This window comes from Camellia sinensis, chromosome 11, assembly GCF_055761805.1.
Source record: "Camellia sinensis isolate YWXY chromosome 11, ASM5576180v1, whole genome shotgun sequence".
Taxonomy (NCBI): domain Eukaryota; kingdom Viridiplantae; phylum Streptophyta; class Magnoliopsida; order Ericales; family Theaceae; genus Camellia; species Camellia sinensis.
Genome location: NC_138971.1, coordinates 23,109,388 through 23,135,247, shown reverse-complemented (window position 1 = coordinate 23,135,247; position 25,860 = coordinate 23,109,388). Strand labels below are relative to the sequence as shown.

Genomic DNA, 25,860 nt, shown 5'->3' with positions numbered 1-25,860 from the left:
AGAATTAGAAGTGATAGAGGCCGGGAGTATGAATCTCTTGGATTCAACTCTTTTGTTCAGTCATTGGGAATTATTCATGAGACAACTCCACCATATTCACCTTCATCTAATGGCGTAACTGAAAGCAAAAATAGAACGTTAATTGACTTGACGAATGCTATGCTTATTGATTCAGGTTCTCCCTCAAATCTTTGGGGTAAGGCTATTTTGACAGCTTGCCATGTGATAAATAGAGTGCCACATAAAAAGACTAAAATTGTACCTTATGAGTTGTGGCGGGGTATAAACCAAATCTAGGTTATTTGAGGGTTTGGAGTTGTTTAGCTTTTGTGAGGCTTGCAGATCTTAAATGACCTAAATTGGGTGAACGAGCTCCCACCTGTGCTTTTCTTGGGTTTGCATTGCATGGTACAGCTTATAGATTTTTTGACATGAAAAATAATATTATTTTTGAATCAAGTGAGGCTATTTTTCACGAAAAAAAATTTCCTTTCAAATCTAGAAATAGTGGGGGTCAAATAATTTTTGAAAATATTTTATCCGTGCCTAGCTTTTCTACTCCATCTCAAGTTTTTCAAGAACAAGAAAATTCTCAAATTCAACCAAGGAGGAGTAAACGAGCTAGAGTTGAAAAAGATTTTGGCCCTGACTATTATCTTTACAATGTGGAAGAAATTCCTCTTACGGTGGAAGAAACTTTATCATCACCTGATGTTATTTTCTGGAAAGAGGCTGTAAATGATGAGATAGATTCACTACTTTCAAATAAAACATGGAAGCTAGTGGATTTACCTCCAGGTTATAAAACTAGTGGGTGTAAATGGGCCCTTCGTAAAAGACTTAAACCGGATGAAACTATAGATAAATATAAAGCGAGGCTTGTTGCTAAAGGTTTTAAGCAACAAGTTGATCTTGATTTCTTTGATACTTTTTCTCCAGTTACTAGAATTACACCCATTAGACTGTTGATAATTGTGGCTGCAATTCATGATTTAAAAATTCATCAAATGGATGTGAAAACAACATTTTTAAATGGAGATCTAGATGAAGAGATTTACATGGACCAACCCGAAGGCTTTGTGGAACCTGGCCAAGAAAGCAAGGTGTGTAAGCTAACTAAATCCCTTTATGGTTTAAAGCAAGCTCCTAAACAGTGGCATGAGAAATTTAATTCCTGCATGCTTGAGAATGGCTATAAGACTAATGAATGTGATAAGTGCATATATTATAAAACTCGTGAGAATGCACATGTAATTATTAGCCTATATGTGGATGATCTACTTATCTTTGGTTCTAATTTACATATTATAAATGAGACTAAAAATATGCTTAATAGCCACTTTGATGCGAAAGATCTTGGTGAAGCCAATTTTATTTTGGGAATTAAAATTACCAAGACTAATGATGGTATTTTTCTTGATCAGTCGCATTATGTTGAGAAAATTTTAAAGAAATATAATTTTCTAAACTATAAACATGTTGCTCCTCTTTTTGATGCAAGCATACATTTATCTGTTGTAACAAATGAAAAAGAAGTGATTAATCAAAAGGAATATGCTAGCATGATTGGTAGTTTGAGATATGCTACTGACTGTACTAGACCTGACATTGCATATGCTGTTGGAGTACTTAGCACGTTCACTAGCAAGCCAAGTCGAGATCATTGGCTTGCCATGGGAAGAATTATGAGATATTTATCTGGTACCAAAAATTATGGTTTATTTTATAACAAGTATCCTACGGTACTTGAGGGATATAGTGATGCCGATTGGAACACTTTGTCAGGTGATTCTCTCTCTACCTTGGGTTTTATTTTTACCTTGGGTGGTGGTGCTATATGTTGGAAGTCTAAAAAACAGACTATAATTGCTAATTCTACAATGGAAGCTGAGCTTATAGCGTTAGCTTCATCATGTGAGGAAGCGAATTGGTTAAGAGATTTGTTACATGAAATCCCTTTTTGGGAAAAACCAATTCCTCCTGTGTTAATTCGTTGTGATAGCACTGCTGCTATTGGTAGAGTGAACAACCATTTTTATAATGGTAAATCCAGACATATTCGAAGGAAACACAGTAATGTGAGATCCTATTTGAGTAATGGCATCATAACTACGAATTATGTAAGATCGTGTGATAATCTTGCGAATCCGTTAACCAAGGCCTTGGCGAGAGATAGGGTCTAGAATACATCCAGGGGGATGGGTTTGAAGCCTATAAAATCATAAACCATATATGAGGATACCCAACCTAGGGACCAGAGATCCTATAACTAGGTTCAATGGGAAGAACGAATCATATGGTGGTTGTAAAAAATGCACGCTTTAATATTTTATCATCCATCCCTATGATGTAAGTGCATTTGTCCTGTAATGTTGGAGGGTTGAGTTTTTATACTCTTAATGAAATTCTGTAGCTCTTGTTGAGTGGGGTGTGTAAATTACAGGGACATCCTTGATAGATTTCACCTATGTGAGCATTAAAGTGGGGCCGCTTTCTATGAGAACAAGGCTTATTCTCAAATATGCTCATGAATACTGGGATAAGCACAAGGCCGTAATGTGCTGGCTATTGAAAGCTCATGTCAACACCTGGATTATTATGTGTGAGCAGTAATACTTTATTTCCCCTAAGCAGTCATAGTTCAAGTCTGAGACCACTACTGACTCTGGAGTAGAGGTTGTTGTTTCACTAATGAAGGTTCAATACAGAGCACACCTTCATGATGTATACTAGTCTATCTTTGTTTGGTAATCTCTCTTATCCTTGTTGATATTAAAATAAGTGGGGGATTGTTGGACCATTTTAATATCTTTTATTTATTTATTTATATTGTTCATGAATCTTCTTTTGTCTTATTCATGAATCTCATCTTGTTCATGGATGGAGATTCATTGTTTTGGTGTCCTTTTGTCTTGTTCATGAATGGAGTTTAATTAGAATTCATAAACTTGGGGGTGAATTCATATTTGGATACACTCTCCATTTTCTCTAGGTTCATGGCCATTATTGTTTTTTGATGTATTTTGTAGTGTCTTAGTGGCCTATAAATAGTTCCTCTCTTTTACTTTTCTCTACACTAACACATCAACTATTTTCTATATAAGAGAGATTACTAGCAAAGAAATGTGTTTTTCTTGGTGGAGCTTTGGGTTCACCATCTTGTGCAGAGTTGGCCTGAACCATACGACAAGTGGTCGGGCTATTGTATCCTGGAGAGGACAAGTCATAGTTTTGTGACTGCTGCATCGGTATTTGGGTTCTTCCTACCATAGTGGGCTTGATCTCCTTAAAGAAAATGAGATATTCATGCCTCAGCCTGATCTATTTGTATCTCTTTTTCTTTGCATTATTTATCAATAAAATATATTTTTCTGGTATTTTCACCCACAGAAATAGTTGCCTCAAAGATGAGTTTCCTAGACTTTTAGGCTCTCAACTGAGAAGGAGGAAACTCTTCAGGTGTTTTATGACATAAAAAGTGGCTTAGAGGAGTGGTCTTTTACCTTCAGAAGGGCTTTATTTGAGTGGGAGGTTAAGGAGGGATTAAGACTTAAAGCTGTATTGTTGTCTGCTCCAACTCTCAAGAGGGATGTTCCTGATTGTCCAAGATGGAATGCAACCTCTTTAACTTGGTTCTCTGTTGTTGTTCAAAATTGTGAAATTAAATAAATAGATTTATGAAGAAAACAAATTATATACCAATAACATATGCTGATAATTACAACTAAATTTCAACAGAAATACATAAAAAAACAATAAAGGGTAAAGAAACAAAACCGAAGCCTGCACGGAAGCAGTTTCCTTAAAACAGATTTCGCCGCCTCACGGGTCGAGTGCTTGAGGAAACCCGGCATCTGTCTCCCAGGATACGACGGTCAAAACCAGCTACGGCAGAAGCACTATCTGTCTAGCTTAGCGAACAAAACAATGGCAGCACTCTCTCACAATAGGAACTATCAAGCAAACTGACTTGTAAAATAGAAGCAAAAGTTTCTATATTGAAACTTAACAGGAGGGTCTCAATTTATACATGTATAGGGGAGAGAGGAAGAGCCACCAGCCTTTATGGCTGGTCATAAAGGCACCAAGCATCCATAGCCCCTTTCCAAAAATATGAAAGTATGGATGCCCAAAGGATTCACACCTTTTAACCAAGAAAAAGGATTTAAATACTCTTTAAAATCCTATTCATGAATCTAACATCATGAGGCAATTTCTTATTCAAAACCCAATGGTTTTTGGCTCACTTGGACCTAACACAATAAAAGGTTGGGACCCACTTTAATATTTAATTAAAGTCACCACACTTTAATATTAAATTAAAGTCAGCAAAAATCATTTTTTTCCAACAATCCCCCACATGAATAAAAATTGACCGAATGACTCAACAAACGGACATCGTTCAACAATAAAGACTCTGAGAGAGAGTACAACGGACTAACCCCGACATCAGAGAAGGTAGCTTTTGGCTTTGAACCTCTCCCAGTGAAAACCTATCGAGCTTACTAGCAGATCAGTGAATAAGACATCTTGAACTGCTTTACCGTTTATGTAAACTGAGACAATAGATCTCACACGGGAATTACTCCTACCACCATTATGTTCTCACTGGTGTGTCCTGTGTGGCCCTAGACACTAGCCTGGTTCAGCGAGTGGTTTCAAAGAATCTTGGCCTGCCCAATTCTTTTAGAAGCGGCCCCACTTCAAACTCACGTAGGTGACTCTACTAAAGTATCCTGCAATACTTAGCTCAACAGCTTAACACATAAGAGTCATTAAAAGCTCAGCTTATCCTCTACACTTGCAGGTATCACTAATAGAAGGAATGGCTGGAGGTTTAACCTCCTCAGTGACATGCCACCGTTACACGCAATTAGGTTGTCCCATTGAACCTAGATCTTGGGATCTCCAGTCAACTAGGTTGGGTTTCCATTCCGGTAACTTCCAAAGGCCGTAACCCCATTCCTTTTGACGACGTTTCGACTAACACTCGACTTAACCCTTTGGTTAGCGGATCCGCAACGTTGTCCTTAGACTTTACAAAGTCTATAGAGACAACTCCATTCGAGAGTAGTTGTCGTATGGAATTATGTCTACGACGGATATGTCTAGACTTTCCATTATACATATTACTCTGTGCCCTACCAATTGCAGATTGACAATCACAATGAATACAAATAGCTGGCACAGGTTTAGACCAACGTGGAATATCTTCAATGAAATGGCGAAGCCATTCTGCTTCTTCCGTTGCTTTATCCAAAGCAATAAACTCTGATTCCATCGTTGATCTAGATATACACGTTTGCTTGGAAGATTTCCAAGACACGACTGCCCCACGAAGAGTGAACACAAATCCACTAGTGGACTTTGAGTCCTTTATATCTGATATCCAATTCGCGTCACTATATCCTTCAAGCACCGCTGGATATCGAGTATAATGCAGCCCATAATCCCGAGTGTAGCGTAAATACCTTAACACCCGCACAATGCCCTTCCAATGAGAAGCATCGGGATTACTTGTGTATCTACTAAGCCTGCTAACCGAGTAAGTAATATCCGGCCTAGTACAACTCATCAGATACATTAAACTTCCAATTACCCGAGAATATTCTAACTGTGAGACACTTTCATTATTATTCTTGGTAAAATGTAGACTTAAGTCTACAGGTGTCGATGACACACTCGTATCTGATCCACTAAACTTCTCAAGTATCTTATCAACATAATGAGACTAAGAAAGTACAATTCCGCTAGAGATTCTGGTAATCTTAATTCCCAGAATAACATCTGCAATGCCCATATCCTTCATGTCAAATTTAGAGCTTAACAACTTCTTGGTAGTTTTGATCATTTCATCATTACAATCTATAATGAGCATATCATCAACATATCGACGCAAAATGACATAACCTTTGTTAGTGTCTTTGACATAAATACATTTGTCACATTCGTTGATTCGAAACCCATTTGACAACATTACATTGTCAAACTTCTCATGCCATTGTTTAGGCGGTTGCTTCAAACCATACAAAGATTTGACAAGTTTACAGACTTTCTTGCTTTGTCCTGGAGCTGAAAATCCTTCAGGTTGCTCCATGTAGATTTCTTCATTCAAATCCCCATTTAAGAAAGCTGTCTTTACATCCATCTGGTGTATCTCAAGATTGCGCAAAGCTGCTATCGCAATCACTATGCGAATGGATGTTATCCTGGTTACAGGTGAGTACGTATCAAAGTAATCCAGGCCTTCTCGTTGCCTGTACCCTTTGATAACGAGCCTCGCCTTATACTTGTCAATAGACCCATCGGCCTTCATCGTTCGTTTAAAAATCCATTTGCAGCGTAAAGGCTTACAACCTGGAGGTAAATCTACTAACTCCCAGGTGTGGTTCTGTAAGATGGAGTCAATCTCACTTTTGATCGCTTCTTTCCATAAAGGACTCTCAGGAGAAGTCATAGCTTCGTGGAAAGTTTGAGGTTCGTTCTCAACCATATAAATCAAGAAGTGTGGACCAAAAGATTTGGATGTCCTAGCCCTTTTACTCCGTCTGGGCTCATCTAAAACCTCAATTTGATCATCACCTGGATCATCAACATGATCATCCTCACTAGCAAGCTCATCAAATTGCTCAAAAAACCTTGGAACCCCTGCATGGGTTCGGCAAGGAAAAATGTCATCAAAGAAACATGCATTCCTTGACTCCATGATGGTATTCCTGTGTATGTCTGGAATTTCAGACTTATGTACAAGAAACCAATATGCACTACTATTATGTGCATAACCAATGAATATACAATCCACGGATTTCGGACCTATCCTAACCCGTTTACGTGTAGGAATCGCCACTATTACAAGACACCCCCACATTCATAAGAATTTATAAGAAGGCTTAACGCCTTTCCATTACTCATACGGGATCTTGTCCACTTCGCTTCAACACAAGTTTTACACTTGTGTTTTGTCAAAACGACTTTGTCGGACTCAAAAACCATGCGAAAACATGTTTACTAAGAAGAGACCCTGAGACAAGATTTTTATGAATGTCCGGAACATACAGGACTTCGTTCAAGGTCAGCTCCTTTCCTGACGTCAACTTCAGGACCACCTTTCCTTTCCCCTCAACAATGGAGGTAGCAGAGTTTCCCATAAACAACTTCTCACCGTTTGTAACCGGTTCGAAAGTTGTAAACAGTTTCTGCTCGGAGCAGATGTGGCGTGTAGCCCCAGTATCAATCCATCATTCTCTTGGGTTTGAACCCACCAGATTCACCTCAGAGACAACGGCAGACAAGTGCATATCATCCTCCTCATGGGAGTGCTCTTGTAAGTCTGCCATATGAGCACGAGGTTTGGTTTTGTATGGCTTCTTCTGCTTGCGGCAGTCACTAGCCCGATGCCCCTCGTTACCACAGTTATAACACTTCCCAAAGAACCGATAACCAAGTTCCTGCGGCTTGTAAGCCGACTTCTTTGCAACACCACCCCTTGGCCCCAGCTTAGAGTTCTTGTTCACAGGGGGCTTCTTCCTTATCCCAGAAGATTTGCCATGCACAAAGACATTGGCCTTCACTGAAGAGGTATTCCCTCCTTTCTTTCTATTATCCTCCTCAATTTTGGAGTCAGATAATTAAGTCTTCTTTGTAGAATTTATACAAAGTCTCAAACAAATCCTTGTGTCACAATGATTATGAAACTCTCAAAATCATATCACAGTAAATACATTCCCAGAATGTCATCAACCGAATTAGGCACCCAAATATATTTGGTCTGACCTATCACTCTGAAGCCAATAGTCTTACTATTAGGAAACACAAAACCAACGTTCAATAGTCTACTATTTGGAACTTCATAACATGGCCAGTAGTCTTATCACTAGGAATCACTAATTTCTCAGCATGTGGTCAGTAGACTTTCTACTACTAGGAATCACAATGTCTTAACCTGTGATCAGTAGTCACTTTACTACTAGGAATCACAACGTCCTGACATAGGATCAATAGACACTTTCATTACTAGGAATCATCATGTCTTGACATATGACTAGTTGCCTCTCCACTACTAGGAACCATGATGTCTTGACATGTGATCAGTAATCTGTTCACTACTAGGAACCACAATCTCATAACTGTGTAGCCAGTGGTCTAACACCTCCTACGAATCACTAGTTTTCTATCTCTGTGATCAGTGATCTTGTACTCACTAGGAGCCACCAATTTAAGAATATATTTGGAATTTAAAAATCCAAAATTTATTCACCTACTATAACAGGTTGTCTCAACTTTGCTTTCAAGCAAAGTCACATAGCAATCATAAATGCTATAACACAAGGATACCATACTAATTGCCTCTGATCAATTCAGAGATATTTTAATGCAATCTTATGATTTCCTTAACCATACTTGATCTCTCAAGATCTTCCTATAAGAATCTCGTGAGGTAAAGGTTGTCAGGTGGAACAACATTTCTGTTTGTCACCTTTTGAAGCCATTTCTGAAACATCACAACAGAATTTCACTTCTGTGATTCCAGAAATTAAACTTAACCCTTAGGAAATCCCTCAGATGGAAATTTAATTCAAAAACTAGTCTCACCATTTAACCTAGAATCGAACATGGTCAGGAATGTTCCCAGGAAGACTGGAGGGGTCACATCAGTCCCACTTAAAACCCAGTTAACCTTTTGACAAAACATTCAAGAGCATGTTGACTCCTAGTCCATAGGAAACAATTTAAAAAATTAAGATTTCCAAGGGATAAACCAGGTTATAACAAACTGATTCCCAAGCAAATGAAATTTGCTTCCAGAATTACACCACTCATAAAAGTTAACTGGTACTCCCTGAACTAAGCTCATTATTTCTGAATAAAATCAGAAATATTTTAGCTAATGCTAAAAATTTGGTTTGCTTTCTCAAAACCAAAACACTTTAGACATAATCAGATTATAACCAAAGACTTTCTCTAAACTTGGTTTTCCAACACTTTGGGAATAAAATGATTAAACCCAAAGACTTCCTCAAACTCCAAGGGTTTGAAACCAAATCCGTCTTAGTTGTCATTTCTGAACAAATAAGAACTACTCTTTAGCCAAGGCTAAACACTTTGGTTTCTATTAGACAAAACCAAACCAAATTCTAAATTTACAAGCAATTTAAAAATTGCTACAACCAAATACATGCATATAAAATGCTACTAATATAACAAGCAAATAAAACTTGCTACCACAAATTGATAAGCAAACCAACTAAATCTCAAGCAAAACATGCTTCAAACATTTAAATAAAATAGCCAATCCATAAGGATTCTATTTAGTCCAAAAGCCTTTTCCACGCTTAGGTATTCCTATTCAACACAAACGTTAGTAGTCCAAACTATAGCGATCCCGGGTTTACCCTTGTTATACCGTGATCCGGACATGTGTCCGTGGATGTCGGTAGTTGTTATTATTTTGTTTGCATCCTTTCTTACCTTGTATTTGAGTTATAGGATGTGTTAGGCGGGTTGGTTACAGGTTGGTTGAGTTAGAAACCAAAACTAGTTGCCCAGATTTTTTGGCCTGTCCGCTCGAGCGGAGGTGTTGGCGCTCGAGCGGGGAATACATCCATCCAGTATCTTGTTGTGCAGTGTTGTGAGCTCGAGCGTAGGGTTGGGAGCTCGAGCGGAGGCCTGGTTCTGCAAAAGTGCTGGGCGAGTGCATTCTGCGCTCGAGCGGGAGGTTGGCCGCTCGAGCGGAAGTCTGTGAGTGGCCGCTCGAGCGGGGTGTTTTACGCTCGAGCGGAGACCTGGGTTAAAGTCCCGAAATTGTGACTTTTCAAATCACTTTTTCACTTTCTCTTCTCTCTCTTACTTTTCCAAAATCACCATTGTTGAGCCTCTCACTCTAGACTCTACCTTCTCTCTAGGTTTTGATCTAGTAGGAGTGATTTACTCACCTTTGGCCTTTACAAAAAGGTTGTTGATCGTCGAGGGCTTCATTTTAATCTGAAAATCTCGGGTTTTGGAGCACGTTGGGTTTTGTCGTCTTCTCCTTTGGAACTCCGAATTTGAGGTAGGGATAATCTACTCCTCTCTATGGGTTTTGTCTTTAAATTTTGGTAATTTGAGATGTTGGGCTTGGTTTGGTAATTTGGTGAAAGTTTGGGACTTTTGCGTAATTTTACAAAAGTTGGGGTTTTATTCATAATAAATCTAGATGCATGTTTGGCATGGAAAATGGAATGATTGTTGAATCATTGATGAAAATGGGACCTAAGGGTTGAAATGGTAATTATGGAAAATGGTCTAATTACATTGTTTAATTAATTGGGATAATTAATTTGTGAGAAATGAGGAAATGAAATGTTGATTGAATATCCATTTGTGCATTTATTTTCTGTTTTAGAAATAACTGCTTGGGGCTATCGGTGGAGGATAGTCGAGATTGTTGTAGACAATGCATGATGATTAGGTAAACGGAAACTAATCAATGGAATGAGTCATGGAACTTGACGGTTGATAGAATACATTAATTGTATGTATTGGGTGATTGTATATAGAACCAATGTGTTTATATACGTTATGTGTAGAGGAGGAGATAGGGGATGTACTCCGCGGTTTAGGGGAAGATAGGGGATGTACCTCTAAACCGGATAGGTATTGGGAGGAGATAGGGGATGAACTCCGTAGACAGAGCTCATATGCTTGTCTAGAGAAGTGAAGATAGAGCTCATATGCTTATCTTTGTGAAGTGAAGTGTGGATACAGCTTGTATGCTTATCTGTGGATATTGTTGATATACATATCTGTTGTAGAGTGTAGATACAGCTTGTATGCTTATCTGTGGATATTGTTGATATACATATCTGTTGAGATTGTGGATATAGCTTTTATGCTTATCTGAATGTGAGATATAGTTTTTATACATATCTGTGAAAATGATGATAGAGCTAGCATGCTTATCTGTTGAAAAAGGGAAAATGAAAAGTAATTGGGACTTGTAAGTCGTTGACATAAATATGTAATTTATGTGATTGTATCAGTGTTGACCAACTATCAATTGCTAATGTTTTAGTCATTGTCCATGGTTGGTTTAGTGTATTTCTACTGGGCTGTGGCTCACCCTATATGGGAATATCATTTTCAGGTACAGGAAGCATGCCACCTCCAAGGACATAGCTGGGAGGCTAGTGGCGGGCATAGTTTTGTCGTTTTACTTTTGATGTATTATATGTAATTTCAAGCCAAGGGCTTAATGTGTAACGAGTTAGAACTCTTTGTTGTAACCAAGTGTTAACTTGGAAAGCTGTAAGCCCGTAGGGCATTTTGTTATGAGGTTAACATGTAATACTTATGTCTTGGAATTCTAATGAATGAAAGGAATGAGGTTAGTTTATATGTAGATGCGTGTCTTATCCGATGGGTTTAATGTTATTATTTTGAGGGCGTTACACAAACATTTTTATTTTTACATCTCAAATTCTATTCATTTGGTTTTATATTTGTTTTTTCCATTCCCTTTCGCATAAGTATTCCTGTAAAGAAAGTTAGCAGAAAAAATCATAACAAAATACAAACAAATAACCTAAGCAAAAAATAAATATAATAAATAATTGAAACCATCTAGCCAACTATTTATAAAATTAATCAATGAATTAAAATGTCAATTTAGATTCATGAATAGGATTTTAAAGAGTATTTAAATCTTTTTTCTTGGCTAAAGGGTGTGAATCCTTTGGGCATCCATACTTTTCATTTTGTGGAAAGGGGCTATGGATGTTTGGTGTTTTAAAGACTAGCCTTAAAGGCTGGAGGCTTTTCCTCTCTCCCCTATACATGTATAAATTGAGACCCTCTTGTCAAGTTTCAATACAAAAATTTTTGCTTCCATTTTACAAGTCAGTTTGCTTGTTAGTTCCTATTGTGAGAGAGTGCTGCCATTGTTTTGTTCACTAACCTAGACAGATAGTACTTCTACCGTAGCTGGTTTTGACCGTCGTATCCTGGGAGACAGACGCCGGGTTTCCTCAAGCACTCGACCCGTGAGGCGGCGAAATCTGTTTTAAGGAAACTGCTTCCGTGCAGGCTTCGGTTTTGTCTCTTTACCCTTTATTATTTTTTGTGCATTTCTGTTGAAATTTAGTTGTAATTATCAGCATATGTTCTTAGTATATAATTTGGTTTCTTCAGCTTGTTGTTCAAATTGTGAAATTAAATAAATAGATTTATGAAGAAATCAAATTATATACCAAGAACATATGCTGATAATTACAACTAAATTTCAACAGACATACACAAAAAACAATTTAATTAAAACTTTAAAATAAAGTTCAATACTCATGAGTTATGAATGAAATTAATTCATAATAAACATTTAAACTAATAATCCAAATCAACAAGTTAAATTCAAAGTTAATGCACCCAATTAAATAATTTAGATTAATGCACCTAATTAAATAATTCACATTAATGCACCCAATTAGATAATTTAGATTAATGCAGCCAATTAAATAATTTAGATTAATGCACCTAATTAAATAACTCAGATTAATGCACCCAATTAGATAATTTAGATTAATGCACCCAATTAATTCAAATTAATCATGTACACAATTCATAAAAATTCTATAACTCTAAATACATTAAACTAAAATTAATAGGCAAGAGTACAAACCAATAACCATTTAGCAATTAACATATGCAAATAATTCTAAAAACATTAAATTATGTAATCTAGTCTAGAAAATAATAAGTATGTAACAAATTAAAACTAGAATAGAATTAGCATGTCAAAATTGCAACATCCATAAATTATATTTTATAACCTTAAAATTCATGCAAATTATGATAGAGAAGTCTAACTAAACTAAGCAATTAGAGAGTACTATTGCATAATTTATAATCATTGAAATAGTGAGTAATTCCGCAACAATTCCTAGTAAAATTATACAAAGCTAACCTAATAGTCTATATAAATCTATTCGATCAATTTCATAGAAAAGATATATAAAATCTGTTTTAAGCTTGTTGTTCAAAATTGTGAAATTAAATAAATAGATTTATGAAGAAAACAAATTATATACCAATAACATATGCTGATAATTACAACTAAATTTCAACAGAAATACACAAAAAAACAGTAAAGGGTAAAGAGACAAAACCGAAGCCTGCACGGAAGCAGTTTCCTTAAAACAGATTTCGCCGCCTCACGGGTCGAGTGCTTGAGGAAACCCGGCGTCTGTCTCCCAGGATACGACGGTCAAAACCAGCTACGGCAGAAGCACTATCTGTCTAGCTTAGCGAACAAAACAATGGCAGCACTCTCTCACAATAGGAACTATCAAACAAACTGACTTGTAAAATAGAAGCAAAAATTTCTATATTGAAACTTGACAGGAGGGTCTCAATTTATACATGTATAGGGGAGAGAGGAAGAGCCACCCGCCTTTATGGCTGGTCATAAAAGCACCAAGCATCCATAGCCCCTTTCCAAAAATATGAAAGTATGGATGCCCAAAGGATTCACACCTTTTAACCAAGAAAAAGGATTTAAATACTCTTTAAAATCCTATTCATGAATCTAACATCATGAGGCAATTTCTTATTCAAAACCCAATGGTTTTTGGCTCACTTGGACCTAACACAATAAAAGGTTGGGACCCACTTTAATATTTAATTAAAGTCGTCACACTTTAATATTAAATTAAAGTCACCAAAAATCATTTTTTTCCAACATCTGTTTCCTCTACTTTTTCTTGTGTTTTTTCCAATGCGAGCCATCATTTCAAGCTTTATAGCGATCCCGGGTTTACCCTTGTTGTACAGTGATCCGGACATGTGTCCGTGGATGTTGGTAGTTGTTTATTATCTTGTTTGCATCCTCTTTACTTTGTATATTGAGTTATGGGATGTGTTGGGTAGGTTTGTTACAGGTTGGTTGTGTTTGGGAGCCTAGTGTTGCTGCCCAGATTTTTGGACCTTCGCTCGAGCGAGGAGTTGGTCGCTCGAGCGAGAGTGAGGTTCGTGTCTGGTGGGTCGAGCCAGAGTGGCTTCGCTCGAGCGAGTGTTGCGTCTGGTTCTGGACCTGAGAGTTGCCTTTCTTGGCTCGAGCGCGCTTCCTTCGCTCGAGCGGTCTGGGTTTTTCTTCGCTCGATCGAGAACTTCTTGGCTCGAGTGAGAGTTTCTGTGTCTGGTCGCTCGAGCGACAAAGGCTTCGCTCGAGCGAGCGTGTTTTATGTCAGCGGACAGTAGCGATTTTGAGCTTTAGTTTTTCACTTCTTTTTTTGATCAAACCCTAAATCCGAGACCCTCTCTCTCTAAACTTACATTCTCTCTAAGATTTGATCTCCCTAGAGTGTGAATCTAGCCTAGAGCCTTTGTTAAAAAGATAGAGGGCGTTGAGAGCTTTGTTTTAATCTGAAAAAGTTTGGATTTGGAGCACGTTGATCTTCGAGTCTTCATCTCCTTTTTGGCTTAAACTTCGAGGTAGGGATATCCTACTCCTCTCTATGGATTTTGTCTTTAAATTTTGGTATTTTGAGATGTTGGGTTTGGCTTGGTAATTTTGTGAAAATTTGGGGCTTTTGTGTAATTTTACAAAAGTTGGGGTTTTATTCATAATAAACCTAGATGCATGTTTGGCATGAAAAAAATGGAATAAATGTTGTATCATTGATGAAAATGAGACCTAAGGGTTGAAATGGTAATTATGGATAACGACCTAATTACATTGTTTAATTAATTGGGATAATTAATTGTGAGGAATGAGGAAATGAAATGTTGATTGTATGTCCATTGTGCATTTATTTTCTGTATAGAAATAACTGCTTTGGGCTATCGGTGGAGGATAGTCGTGATTGTTGTAAACAATGCATGATGATTAGGCAAACTGAAACTAATCAATGGAATGTGTCATGGAACTTGACGGTTGATAGAATACATTAACTGTATGTATTGGGTGATTGTATATAGAACCAATGTGTTTATATACGTTATGTGTAGAGGAGGAGATAGGGGATGTACTCCGCGGTTTAGGGGAAGATAGGGGATGTACCTCTAAACCGGATAGTGTTGGGAGAAGATAGGGGATGAACTCCGTAGACACAGCTCATATGCTTGTCTAGAGAAGTGAAGATAGAGCTTATATGCTTATCTTAGTAAAGTGTGGATACAGCTTATATGCTTATCTGTGAATGTGGGATATTGTTGTTATACATATCTGTTGAGAATGTGGATATAGCTTTTATGCTTATCTGAATGTGAGATATAGTTTTTATACATATTGTGGAAATGATGATAGAGCTAGCATGCTTATCTGTTGAAAAGGGGAAAATGAAAGGTAACTTAGACTCATAAGTTGTATGACATAAATGTGTAATTTATGTGAATGTATCTGTGTTAGCCATCTATCAATTGCTAATCTTTTAGTCATTGTTCATGGTTGGTTTAGTGTATTTCTACTGGGCTGTGGCTCACCCTATATGGGAATACCATTTTTAGGTACAGGTAGCATGCCACCTCCAAGGACATAGCTGGGAGGCTAGAGGCGGGCATACTTTTGTCGCTTAACTTTTGATGTATTACATGTAACTTCAAGCCAAGGGCTTAATGTGTAAACGAGTTAGTACTCTTTTGTTGTAACCAAGTGTTAACTTGGAAAGCTGTAAGCCCGTAGAGCATTTTGTTTTGATGTTAACATGTAATACTTATGTAATGGAACTCTAATGAATAAAAGAATGTGGTTAGTTTATGTGTAAATGCATGTCTTATCTGATGGGTTTAATGTTGTTATTTTGAGGGCGTTACAAGCTTCCTAAAATGATTTGGATCAACTATCTCCCTCCTAAAGTGCAATTCTTTGGGTGGTTAGCTTGGAAACATAGAGTGAAGACAACTAGGTTCCTAAAGAATATTGGGGCTTTATCTGGTAATGTTGATTCTAGATGCATCTTTTGTAAAACTGATGAGGAGTAATCTGAGCATGTATTGCTATTTTGCACTGAAATCTGGAAATAATGGGCTGCTTTGATGAGATGGTGGGGTGTGCAATGAGTTATGCCAGGATCAGTTGCAAAGCTGCTTCATTGGTGGGCTGCTCTTTGCCTAAAGAAAATTGTAAGGAGAATCTGACGTCAATTTGGGAGCATAGAAATGAGTGTATTTTTAAGGGTTTCACCCCTAATTTGTTGGAGCTTTGTGACCTTATCATTACCAGATTAGCCTTGTGGTTAAAAGCTTCATCCCCAGAGTTCCACTTCTCTGTTGAAGATTTCATCTATAACATTAACCAGATCAGATTCTGCCTTCGTGATGTCTGCTAGTAGGTGGTAATCAGAGTGGTGGTAATCAGCTCATTGGCCGCAACTAGATTGTTTTGTACACTGTAGTTTTGCTCATCTGCTTGTTTTTGGCTTCTGTCACTACTAGAAATATAACTTTTTGCGTTTATTTTTTTGCGACTGATTATTTAATTGTCGCAAAAAATTACTTTTTCCATTAAAAAAAATCACAAAATCGTTTAACCCAATCGTATTCTTAACTTTTTTTTTTTAATATAAAAAAAAGTCACCTAAAACTTGATCTATCTCTCATTTCATTCGTATTTCCCAAATTTGTCTCTAACAGTGGTGTACCTCATTTCCTGTTGTTGCCTAATCTCTCTCTCCCTCTCTCTCAAAATCTCTCTCTCGCTTGAATCTCTCTCGCTCGACTATCACGTGATGAAGATTTGAAGATTTTGATCGATTGTTGATGAAGATTTGAAAATTTCAATCTGTTGTTGATGAAGATTTCAACTGATTCATAATCGGTAAGCTACTTTCTATATATGAATCCAACTCTCTGTCTTTCTCGATAATCTAGCGTGTTTGTTTCATGCCTAGTTGCTGAATTTCTGTGTTGATTTATTCTGAATTTCTGTGTTGATTTCTATCGTTCTTTAATCTGTGTTGTTGATTTATTAGGTGATTCATCTTGTTTTTGCTAATTAAAAGTTATACATATAGATAAGGACATGATTTCAGTGATTAATCTTGTTTTTGCTAATTTGTTGGCTTATTTCTGGTGTTTTACCAGATTCTATGAATGAATATTAATCATAGAATATTAATCAAAAATTGATGAATGAATATTCTTAAATAACCATGACAATTAGTGAACTCCAGTTCAAATTTCCTCTCAAAATCTTTCTCAAAACACATCAGCGCAATCTCCATAATTCTTTGTGATAGCTTTGGGGGCTTTATTACTTTGAGAGAGGTCAATGGTCTGCTTTTTTATAAAACTTGTCTATATATGTGGTGTGGGACTGAAAACAGCTTTGGGGGCTTTATTACTTTGAGAGAGGTCAATGGTTCTTTTTTATTTAAAGGAGAAATTGAAATAGAGAAGAGATGAATGATTATGCACTCATCAATATGTCTGTATAGATAGAATTTTTCTCTTTGAAGAAGAAGAAACACTAGGGACTTTTTTACAGGTTCTGCTTTTCTCTAGTGTGCTTTATGATTGCTCTTTTCTTTGTAAGTTTTTCAAAGAAGAAGAAGATGATGATGAAGATGAACAAGTAAAGTAATAATGATGAACAAGTAAAGTAATACTGGTAGTGGTAAGTCTAGTGAAGATGAACAAGTAAAGAAGAAGAAGAAGAAAAAGATGATGAAGATGAAGATGTTTCACATGGTATGTTTCTGTCTAAAATACTAACAACTAACAAAGGGATCACATTGAAATGTAATAGAAGTGTAGAGTTGAATTTATAAAATTAAAACTATGGAGTCTAAAGTAAAATTTTGTTTAAATTAAAAGGAGTAATGGTGTAATTTTTCCATAACTAGTTATTAGAGAGAAGCTGGACTGGGGAAAGGGGGGGGGGGGGGGAGCATAAAAAATTCTAAATAGAAAAGAAAAAACCTGTCAAAATAATTTTAAAAAATTGATAAATAAATAAAAATGAATATGATAAAAGGACCAACATCATTTAAAACTAGAATTTAGTGTATATTGCTCCCACAAGGACCGACATCATTTAGAGATGGCTCATAACATGTATTTTTCACTTTCAACTTGGATTTGCTTATACTCTAGAACTACTTTCTTTCAAAAAATTTTTTTTTCCTTCTTGTAATGAGTAGAGATTGTTTATAACTGTACATTTTTATTTTAAGTTGTCTACTTTGATGATAGTGAGATTCCTTTTAACTAGAGGAATTTATGGATGAGCTTGCAAGTTGCTAAATTGCTTATTTTTAAAAAGAGCAAAAATGTATCGCCTTTCTTATCTTATTTTCTTTTTATATTAATAGCTTGGTTTGATTTTAGATGCTGATCGACTACCTGAAACTCTTTTTTTTTTTTTTTTCCTTCTTTTTTCTTCATGTATCTTTGAATAATTTTCTTTGGGTTTCCTTTTATTGTAGGCAAAGTGCCTGATCAAATGGAAAAGGTAAAGAATCTGATTTTTATTTCTTATTTTTTATGTAATTTGAAATTGTTTCATTTTTATATCCCTTCTGTGGTCTGGTCATGTTGATGAATTGCCAGTACAAGTTATTTGGGCTGATGGAACAAGGAAGTTCTATTTACCAAGCACTTGATGTTGATACCAATGAACTTGTTTGTTTGAGGCTGGGATATTTTCTCAATAGAGAACAAGGTGTTAATCAGAGAAATCTCCTTTATGAGAGAGATGCAGCATAGGAACATCCTCAGGTATGTACTCCCTAAATAGTCTAGTTGATCTCATAGAGGCAAACAACAAATTATATGATGTACGTATAACAATCTCCTTTACATAATACAAAGTGGGCTTCTCAAATTTGAATCCTCTGTTTCTTTTTTTTTTTTTTTTACACCCTTTGCTTTATTTTTAATAACTTGGATTTTGACGAAACATATTAATTGATGGAATTCTAGTCACAGGTTGCTAGATGTAGTGAACAAGGAGAGATCAGTGCATCTTGTTACGGTGCATGTGGAACTTGACCTAAGGAAGTTTATGGATACTTCTCCAGAGATTGTCAAGACGCAGAGCGTAACAAAAGTATGTGATGATTAATATCCATTTATGACTATTTTCAATGGCTTACAAGTTTAGTTGTTGCTTTACAAAAAATCTAATATATGGTCATCCATATTGTTTATGGATAAATTTAGAACATGAAGTTGGAAGAATCTATGAATTTAGGTAACTGCTTAAATTTTGTTATAATGCCAAGTTAGAAATGATGAAAACTGGAGATGATACAATTAATGAAATGATGAACACAATGGAATTGTTTAATGCCACGTAACAATGCAAGATGATCTAATTTTCCAAGAAAAATCTACATGGCCTAATTAATGTCATCTTAGTGTTCCTATGTTAGAATTCTATGCTAGTGTTTCTATGTAATGATTCATTTTCTGTTTTGTTTTTCTTGGCAGGATTTTCTGCATCAGATTCTAAGTGGTCTCGATTATTGTCATTCTCATAATATTCTCTACCGAGGTTTGAATCCTTTGAGTTTGATGTTAGATCATCGTAGTCAAAGCACAGTAAAGATAGTTGGCTTTGGATCAGCCAGGACATTTGGTGTTCCTGCTGACGCGTATACTGAAGGGGGCAAGGTACTAATTTTTCAAAAAAAATTCCCTTCTCTTTTTACAACATTATTTATAGTATGAAATGTATGCTTATATGAATTTTCAGTATAGTCTTATTTTATTTAATTTTATTCATCTCTTGAAATTAATACCCAAGATTTATCTTGGCATGTTATTTTTATTTATTTACTGTTGAGCCTTTATATCAACATTCCTTGTTTGTGCTGTGGATTATGTTCATTTATTAAATTGTTATGATTAGATTAGATTCTCACCATTGCTGTCGATTATGTTCATGTTATTTTCGGGGTGTTTGGTAAAACTTATAAACAGCTTATTTCAGCTTTTAACTTAATTTAAGTTAAAAACTTGTGTTTGGCTCAGTTTATTTGACCAACTTATAGCTTAAATGAAGCTAATTTTCAACTTATTTGAAAAATGGGTCAGGGGATGCTTATATTTTTAGCCTAAGCGCGGAGCTGCACAGTGGGTGCTAAAATGACTTAAATGCCCCTCCTAATCTCCATTATTTACTAAAATGCCACTATATATACCCGTTTGATTGCCCTAACTCTCGCCTCTCACACTCTTCTCTCGTATTCTCCTCTCCTCTGGCGACTGAGAAGAAGCTTAACCAACACCGAAGACAGTCGTCGACCTCTCTATCACAGCAAATCGAGCTTGTAGAACCATCATCTACCTCTCCAAGAAGAGTCGTCCCCCTGTTTTTCCGTTCATCTGCACCGAAACGGTAAAATTTCATGACTGTGATACATGTATGGACTCGATTAGGGTTTGTTTTTGGTTATGTGAAATGGTGTCTTCTCTCTCTTCTTCACTCTGTGATTAGGGTTGAAAACCCCCTTTTGACTGCGATCTGTTATTAGTTTAGGTGCTTTGACTGCGATCTGTTATCTACGATCTCTCTCAATATTCTGTTTATGCTTTGAAGATAATTTAGTGAATGAACATGTTGATATTCGCCAATTTGTTTGAATTCTTAATATTCTATTTTTCTTTTGCTTTTTACCTCTTTTATTATTTTATGCTTCATTGAGATTGTGTCCTCAAGTCAGTTGCTATTAGTTTGAACATTGAAGATTTATTAGTTTTAACATGGATAGTTCATTGGCCTTTAGAAATACATTCAAGATTTATTTTGTCCATTTGTTTTTGTATGTAAGAATAGAGGGAAGATAATTGATCATTAGTGAGCTAAGGTCCCTTTATTTTTTTCCTCTCTTTACACTTCCCTCCAAGAAACCATGATGAATTGGGACCAGCATTTGGGGAAGGGAATGGGTTCATTGAATTATCAGAGACTAGTATTAGGTGTTGGGATGTTGTCAAGGGGTGTATACGTTAATGAAGGAGATGTTTTGGAGTTGCAACCTTGCTGCTTGTGGGTGAATATCTAGAGAGGGGAAGAGAGCAAGTTTTTGGAAGTCATCATTTTTGAGTAGTGGTTTGAGGAGATTAGGAGAGGGGAGGCTTGCTGATGAGATTGATGTGGAATTTGACAAGTTTTTCAGGGGTGTGAGTGAGGCCTTAATAGATTTAAAATGATTTTTTTTAATAAATAAATTTTAGAATTTGATCATAATTCTTAGTTTAGATCTTTTTATTTTTAACTTCTTCAATGATATTTCTTTGATGTGCACCTGTAAAGAAAGGGTAATTTTTTTATGTGCATTTGGTTTTGTGGCCTTAAATCCTCTGCTATCTCATATTCAGAGATCTTGCAATTTTATTTTATTTTATTTTTATTTTTTTTGAGGACGATCTTGCATTTTTGTGCTCATTATAGTTGTGCCTTTTGACTTTGAGAGAGAAAGAGTCATGGTTTTGGACTACTAGACTAAAAAAGCAACACTATGTTGCAGAAGTTATGGTCACTCATTCTTTTGATTGGGAAAAGCCTAGCAACTGAATACAGGTAAGGTCATAATTGATCCAACATAAGTTTGTTTGGTATAGCATCCATAGTTTGTCTATGTATATGGATTATTTGCACATAATTAAGGTATGTTTCCTTTGTATAGCATCCATGGTTTGTCTATTTTTCTGGATCATATGCATTTAGTTTTTGTTAGTTTTTTACTTTTTATGGAGGACATTAAAGTTGCTCATTCCTACTGCTAGTTTGAATGCCATGCACTGTGAAGGATATGAAGAAGTGTTGTTCTAATGTGTAAATCTTTCTGGATCCTGGGGGTTGATCCCTTTTGCTTCTGCAGAACAGAAAGACATAACTTTTTCACAATTACTTGAAAAGATATGACTTTATGTTACAGAAGTTATTGCTTCATTGGTTTTTCACTGTTGGACATTAAAATTTAGTAGTTGTATATATATTTGTGAAGCTTATACTTTTGGTTTAATAGTAGTTGTATATAAATTTAGTAGCTTTCTTTTTTTAGTATGCTTTTGTTCACTAACACTACCATTCTTTCTTCTATTCATTATCTTCATTTTTTTGGTGGTTGACAGATTGGCCCAAGGATCACAATTTTTAGTTGTTCAAGTTAGAAATTGAAGATATATTTTTGATTAACTGGTTTGGTGGCCCTAAACCTCTAACAGTGGATCAATACCTGCATGCCAAATTGTGAGTATTAGATAGGTAGCAATGCTCCACATAGAGTTGTCATGTAACAAAGAGTATCCCAAAAGGAATGTAATGCCGTAATTATCAATTTCTCCTTGAGAATGAATAAACATATCTGTACTTTTCATGATACACCTCTATTAATACAGGCCTACTTCGGATTATGCTAATTCTGGTCCACTTACAGGCCTACTCTGTATGTTTATAATTATATCATGTAACTTTCCAGCCCTATTGTTTGGGAAAATGGAAAATCATAAACAACACTTGTAAATAAGAGGCCGAGGAGTGCCCAGTATTGTTTATTAATGTGTATTTTAAGGGATTTGTGTGTGCGCTCTTTAACAATAACAAAGAATGGTGTAGAGAACTATAGAACATACAGCCATAGGGATGTCTCAAATGTCCTTCAAATTCGTTTCCTTTGCATTTTCCACAATTATGGCAGTTGTGATGTGCTTTAAACCAGTGTTTGGTTGGAGTGTTAATGGAATTTATATAATCCACTAACATAAGCCATCAATCTATTTAATTAAGCTGATCACTTTTCGGATTATGTAACATTATTATTGAGCAAATTATGGATAAAAGCCTGCAAAGTTGAGTTTCTTGTTGTGCTTTAATTGGGAAGGCAAGTTGTTGTTTTGTATTTCTATTTAAATATTTAGAGAATATTACACACATTAAGAACAAAATTTAAATAATAAAAGGAAGAAGAATGAAGGCGTGAAGAAAATCTATAAAATTTGGAGGAAATGGATAATAAGAATTAATCACTTGACAAAATTAATGAAATAACTTTTTCAAAATTTAAAGTGAAGAAAATGATAAAATCACAATTTTTATATTCATAAGGGCAAAAATGACAATTACATAGCAAAAAGTTATTTTACAGCTTATTTATCAAACACTACTCTGTTGCTTAAATCTATAATCCTACAGCTATATCAAATAGGTTATCAGCTTATGTTCACAGCTGTAAATTATAATCTGTTAAGTTATAATCTATAATCACTTTCCCATAACTCTACCAAACGGAGCCTTCATGGAATGTGGAGCTTAGTAGGTTTTGTCTTTTTTTTTTTGCTGGATTCTAATTCTGAGATTTTATATACTTCGTTGTCTACTATGCTGTCACCTGTAGGTTGTGTTTTGCAATCTTGATGTTGTTTGGACAGCCGGATAAGCTATCCAGTTCTACTGTTTGAAATTCTGTATGGTTCCTGTTTTTGGAAAACAATTTTGTTACCCACATTCCTAATTTATCTTTCCATTGGGATCTTTGGAACTTGGGCTGGTGGAGTTTTGGAACTTTTTTGTACATGGAGCTAGATATCAGACTTGATGCCTTGCAATTGTAATGATTAATTTGAACATATGATTAGGTGGTATTAGTTATGCCATTTTTATTTTTTGAATTGTAGGCATACTGGAAAATTCCAATTCATGGTGATGCTTCTGCCAAAGCCACTTTATATAGGGATAGATTTCTCTTGTTGCTCTAGAGGCTTTCTCATGATCAGCATTTTTCTAAGCCTGCATTTGATATTAAAAGGTCTCAATTCGGTAGCTGTGAGGTAACCCGTCTCTCTGTCTTGCACATAAACATATCAAGATTGGAGACACATATGTTAATTAAACAAAGTGTGCTTATTTATGTGTATATGTTGGGTAGATATCTCCAATTCAGAGTCTCAGTGGGCTAACAGGGAGAAGATGGGTCATGGGCGTTATATCTCAGTTAGAGGATGGCCATTTCTACTTGGAAGACCTCACTGGAGCAGTTGAAATCAATTTGTCTAATGCAATATCCTCTACATGTTTATATTTTTCCCTTTTGAGAGACTTATTATCTGTTTTGAATGCTTGGATTTGGGCTGCCCTATAATCTCCAAAAGCGAAAGTTCTCTTTGTAGGCCTTTTTAAATAATGGAAAATACAAATATGTCTTTACGTTTATTGTATATAATATTTGCATATATATACGATTGTAGATTTTATATATATATATATATATATATATATTTTTTTTTGCGTCGGTAAGAAGATGGTCGCTAATACATTGTAGGCCTTTTTTAAATTCTTTTGCGACGGCAAAATATCAGTCGCTATAAGTAGGTTAGGCGGTCGCAAATACTATTTGTAACTGCTATTTTGCAGTCGCAAAAAGTATTTGCCACCCCCACATTTGTGACCCTCATTTGCCGTCGCATGGGCCATCGCAAAAAGTCTTTTGCGACTATTTTTTTATTATTTGTGACGGCTTGTAGGGGTCGCAAAAAGTACTTTTTTTAGTAGTGTGTTGATGGGTGGAACATTCATGTTGTTGTTTCTGTTTTGCTTTGTGTGTTGATTTCTCACCAGCTTGGAGCTTGGAGCTTGAATTAGCTCCAAGCTCCTCTTTATTGATGTACTCTATCATACTTTGTATGTTTCTCATTGTAGACACCCAATTTTTGACCGACCTTAAGACTCAGACGTCATCGATTGAGTGCTCGATGATAGTGCATGTTTGTGCTCATTTCGAGGTTTCAGAGTTTTCGGCTGAGTGCCTTGCCTCCGAGCCTCTAAACTCTTTGTGTTTTGACTCGGTTTGTGCACCAAGCCTTGTTTTCCCTTCCCTGGAGGGAGAGAGAGGTCTGTAGACCACCATTTCGTGGCCGTAGACCACTTTTCGTGGCCGTAGACCACATTTCCCTCTTGGAGACTAGTTTTTGGTTTTTGGAGCCTTCGGCCGCGCACCTTGTCTCGGGACCGCTTAACGTTCACCGTTTGGCTTGGTTTTCGGACCAAGCCTTGTTTCCTTGGTCTAGAGGGACACTGTGGTGTCGTAGACCACTTTTGGTGCCCGTAGACTAGTTTTCAAGGTTTTTGGCTGCGCACCTTGTCCTCCAGACTTTCGTCTTGCATCCTTTTCGGTTTGTTTTTGGCACAAACCTTGTTTTCCTTGCTTGGAGGGAGGAATAAGGGTGGGAGACCAGTTTCTCTCCCTGAAAACCACTTTTCTTCCCGCCAACCAGTTTTCTGGTCGGCCAACTGGTCTTCTTGGTCTTTGGACCATCAAAAGTGGTCGGCCACCACACCATTGGCTTGCTTTCATTGTGCAGACCACCTCCCCCCACCTACCGACCACTTTTTTTTCCTGGCAGACCACTTGTGGTGGTTGGCCGACCACTACAAGTAGCCAGCCGACCACTTCAAGTGGTCGGCAACTTTCCAGCACCTTTCTGTAGATCTTTTGGTACTAGCTGTAACAGCTGGAGGGCACAGAAACCATCCTCCATACACGTGTATGGAGGGATGGCTTTAGACCTTAAGCTTGTTCAACAAGCTTGAACTTTGGTTCTCTATAAAAGAGAACCTCCCCCCTCTTGCCTTAGGTTCAGAAAAAACTCCATTGAGCTATAAATACACACTTATCTCTGTATTTGCTCATTCCCCTTTGTTTTGTGCTTAAAAGTGTAGTTTCTCCATACTATTGCACACAAACACACACACAAACACCACCCTTTTGTTACTGAGGCACCTAGAAGTTGGTTTTAGTATTTTTGGATTGGTTTGAGCTCAGAAAAGCGGCTGGAGTTGCAGCTTTGAAGTTGTTCTTCATGGGTGAGTCAACTAGCCCTTTAAAGCTTTATTTTGATTAAGCTTTTGGACGTATTTGCATGCTTATTTTGGCTTAACTTTCTACTGCA

General features: G+C 36.5%; 1 long non-coding RNA gene across 1 annotated transcript; it reads left to right on the top strand.

The window, feature by feature from the left end:
- Positions 1-20,121: 20,121 nt before the first annotated feature.
- Positions 20,122-24,174, top strand: LOC145801880 (uncharacterized). The gene is made up of 3 exons (XR_014343654.1): positions 20,122-20,308; positions 22,048-23,742; positions 23,841-24,174. It is a non-coding gene; the product is annotated as an uncharacterized LOC145801880 (long non-coding RNA).
- Positions 24,175-25,860: the final 1,686 nt, after the last annotated feature.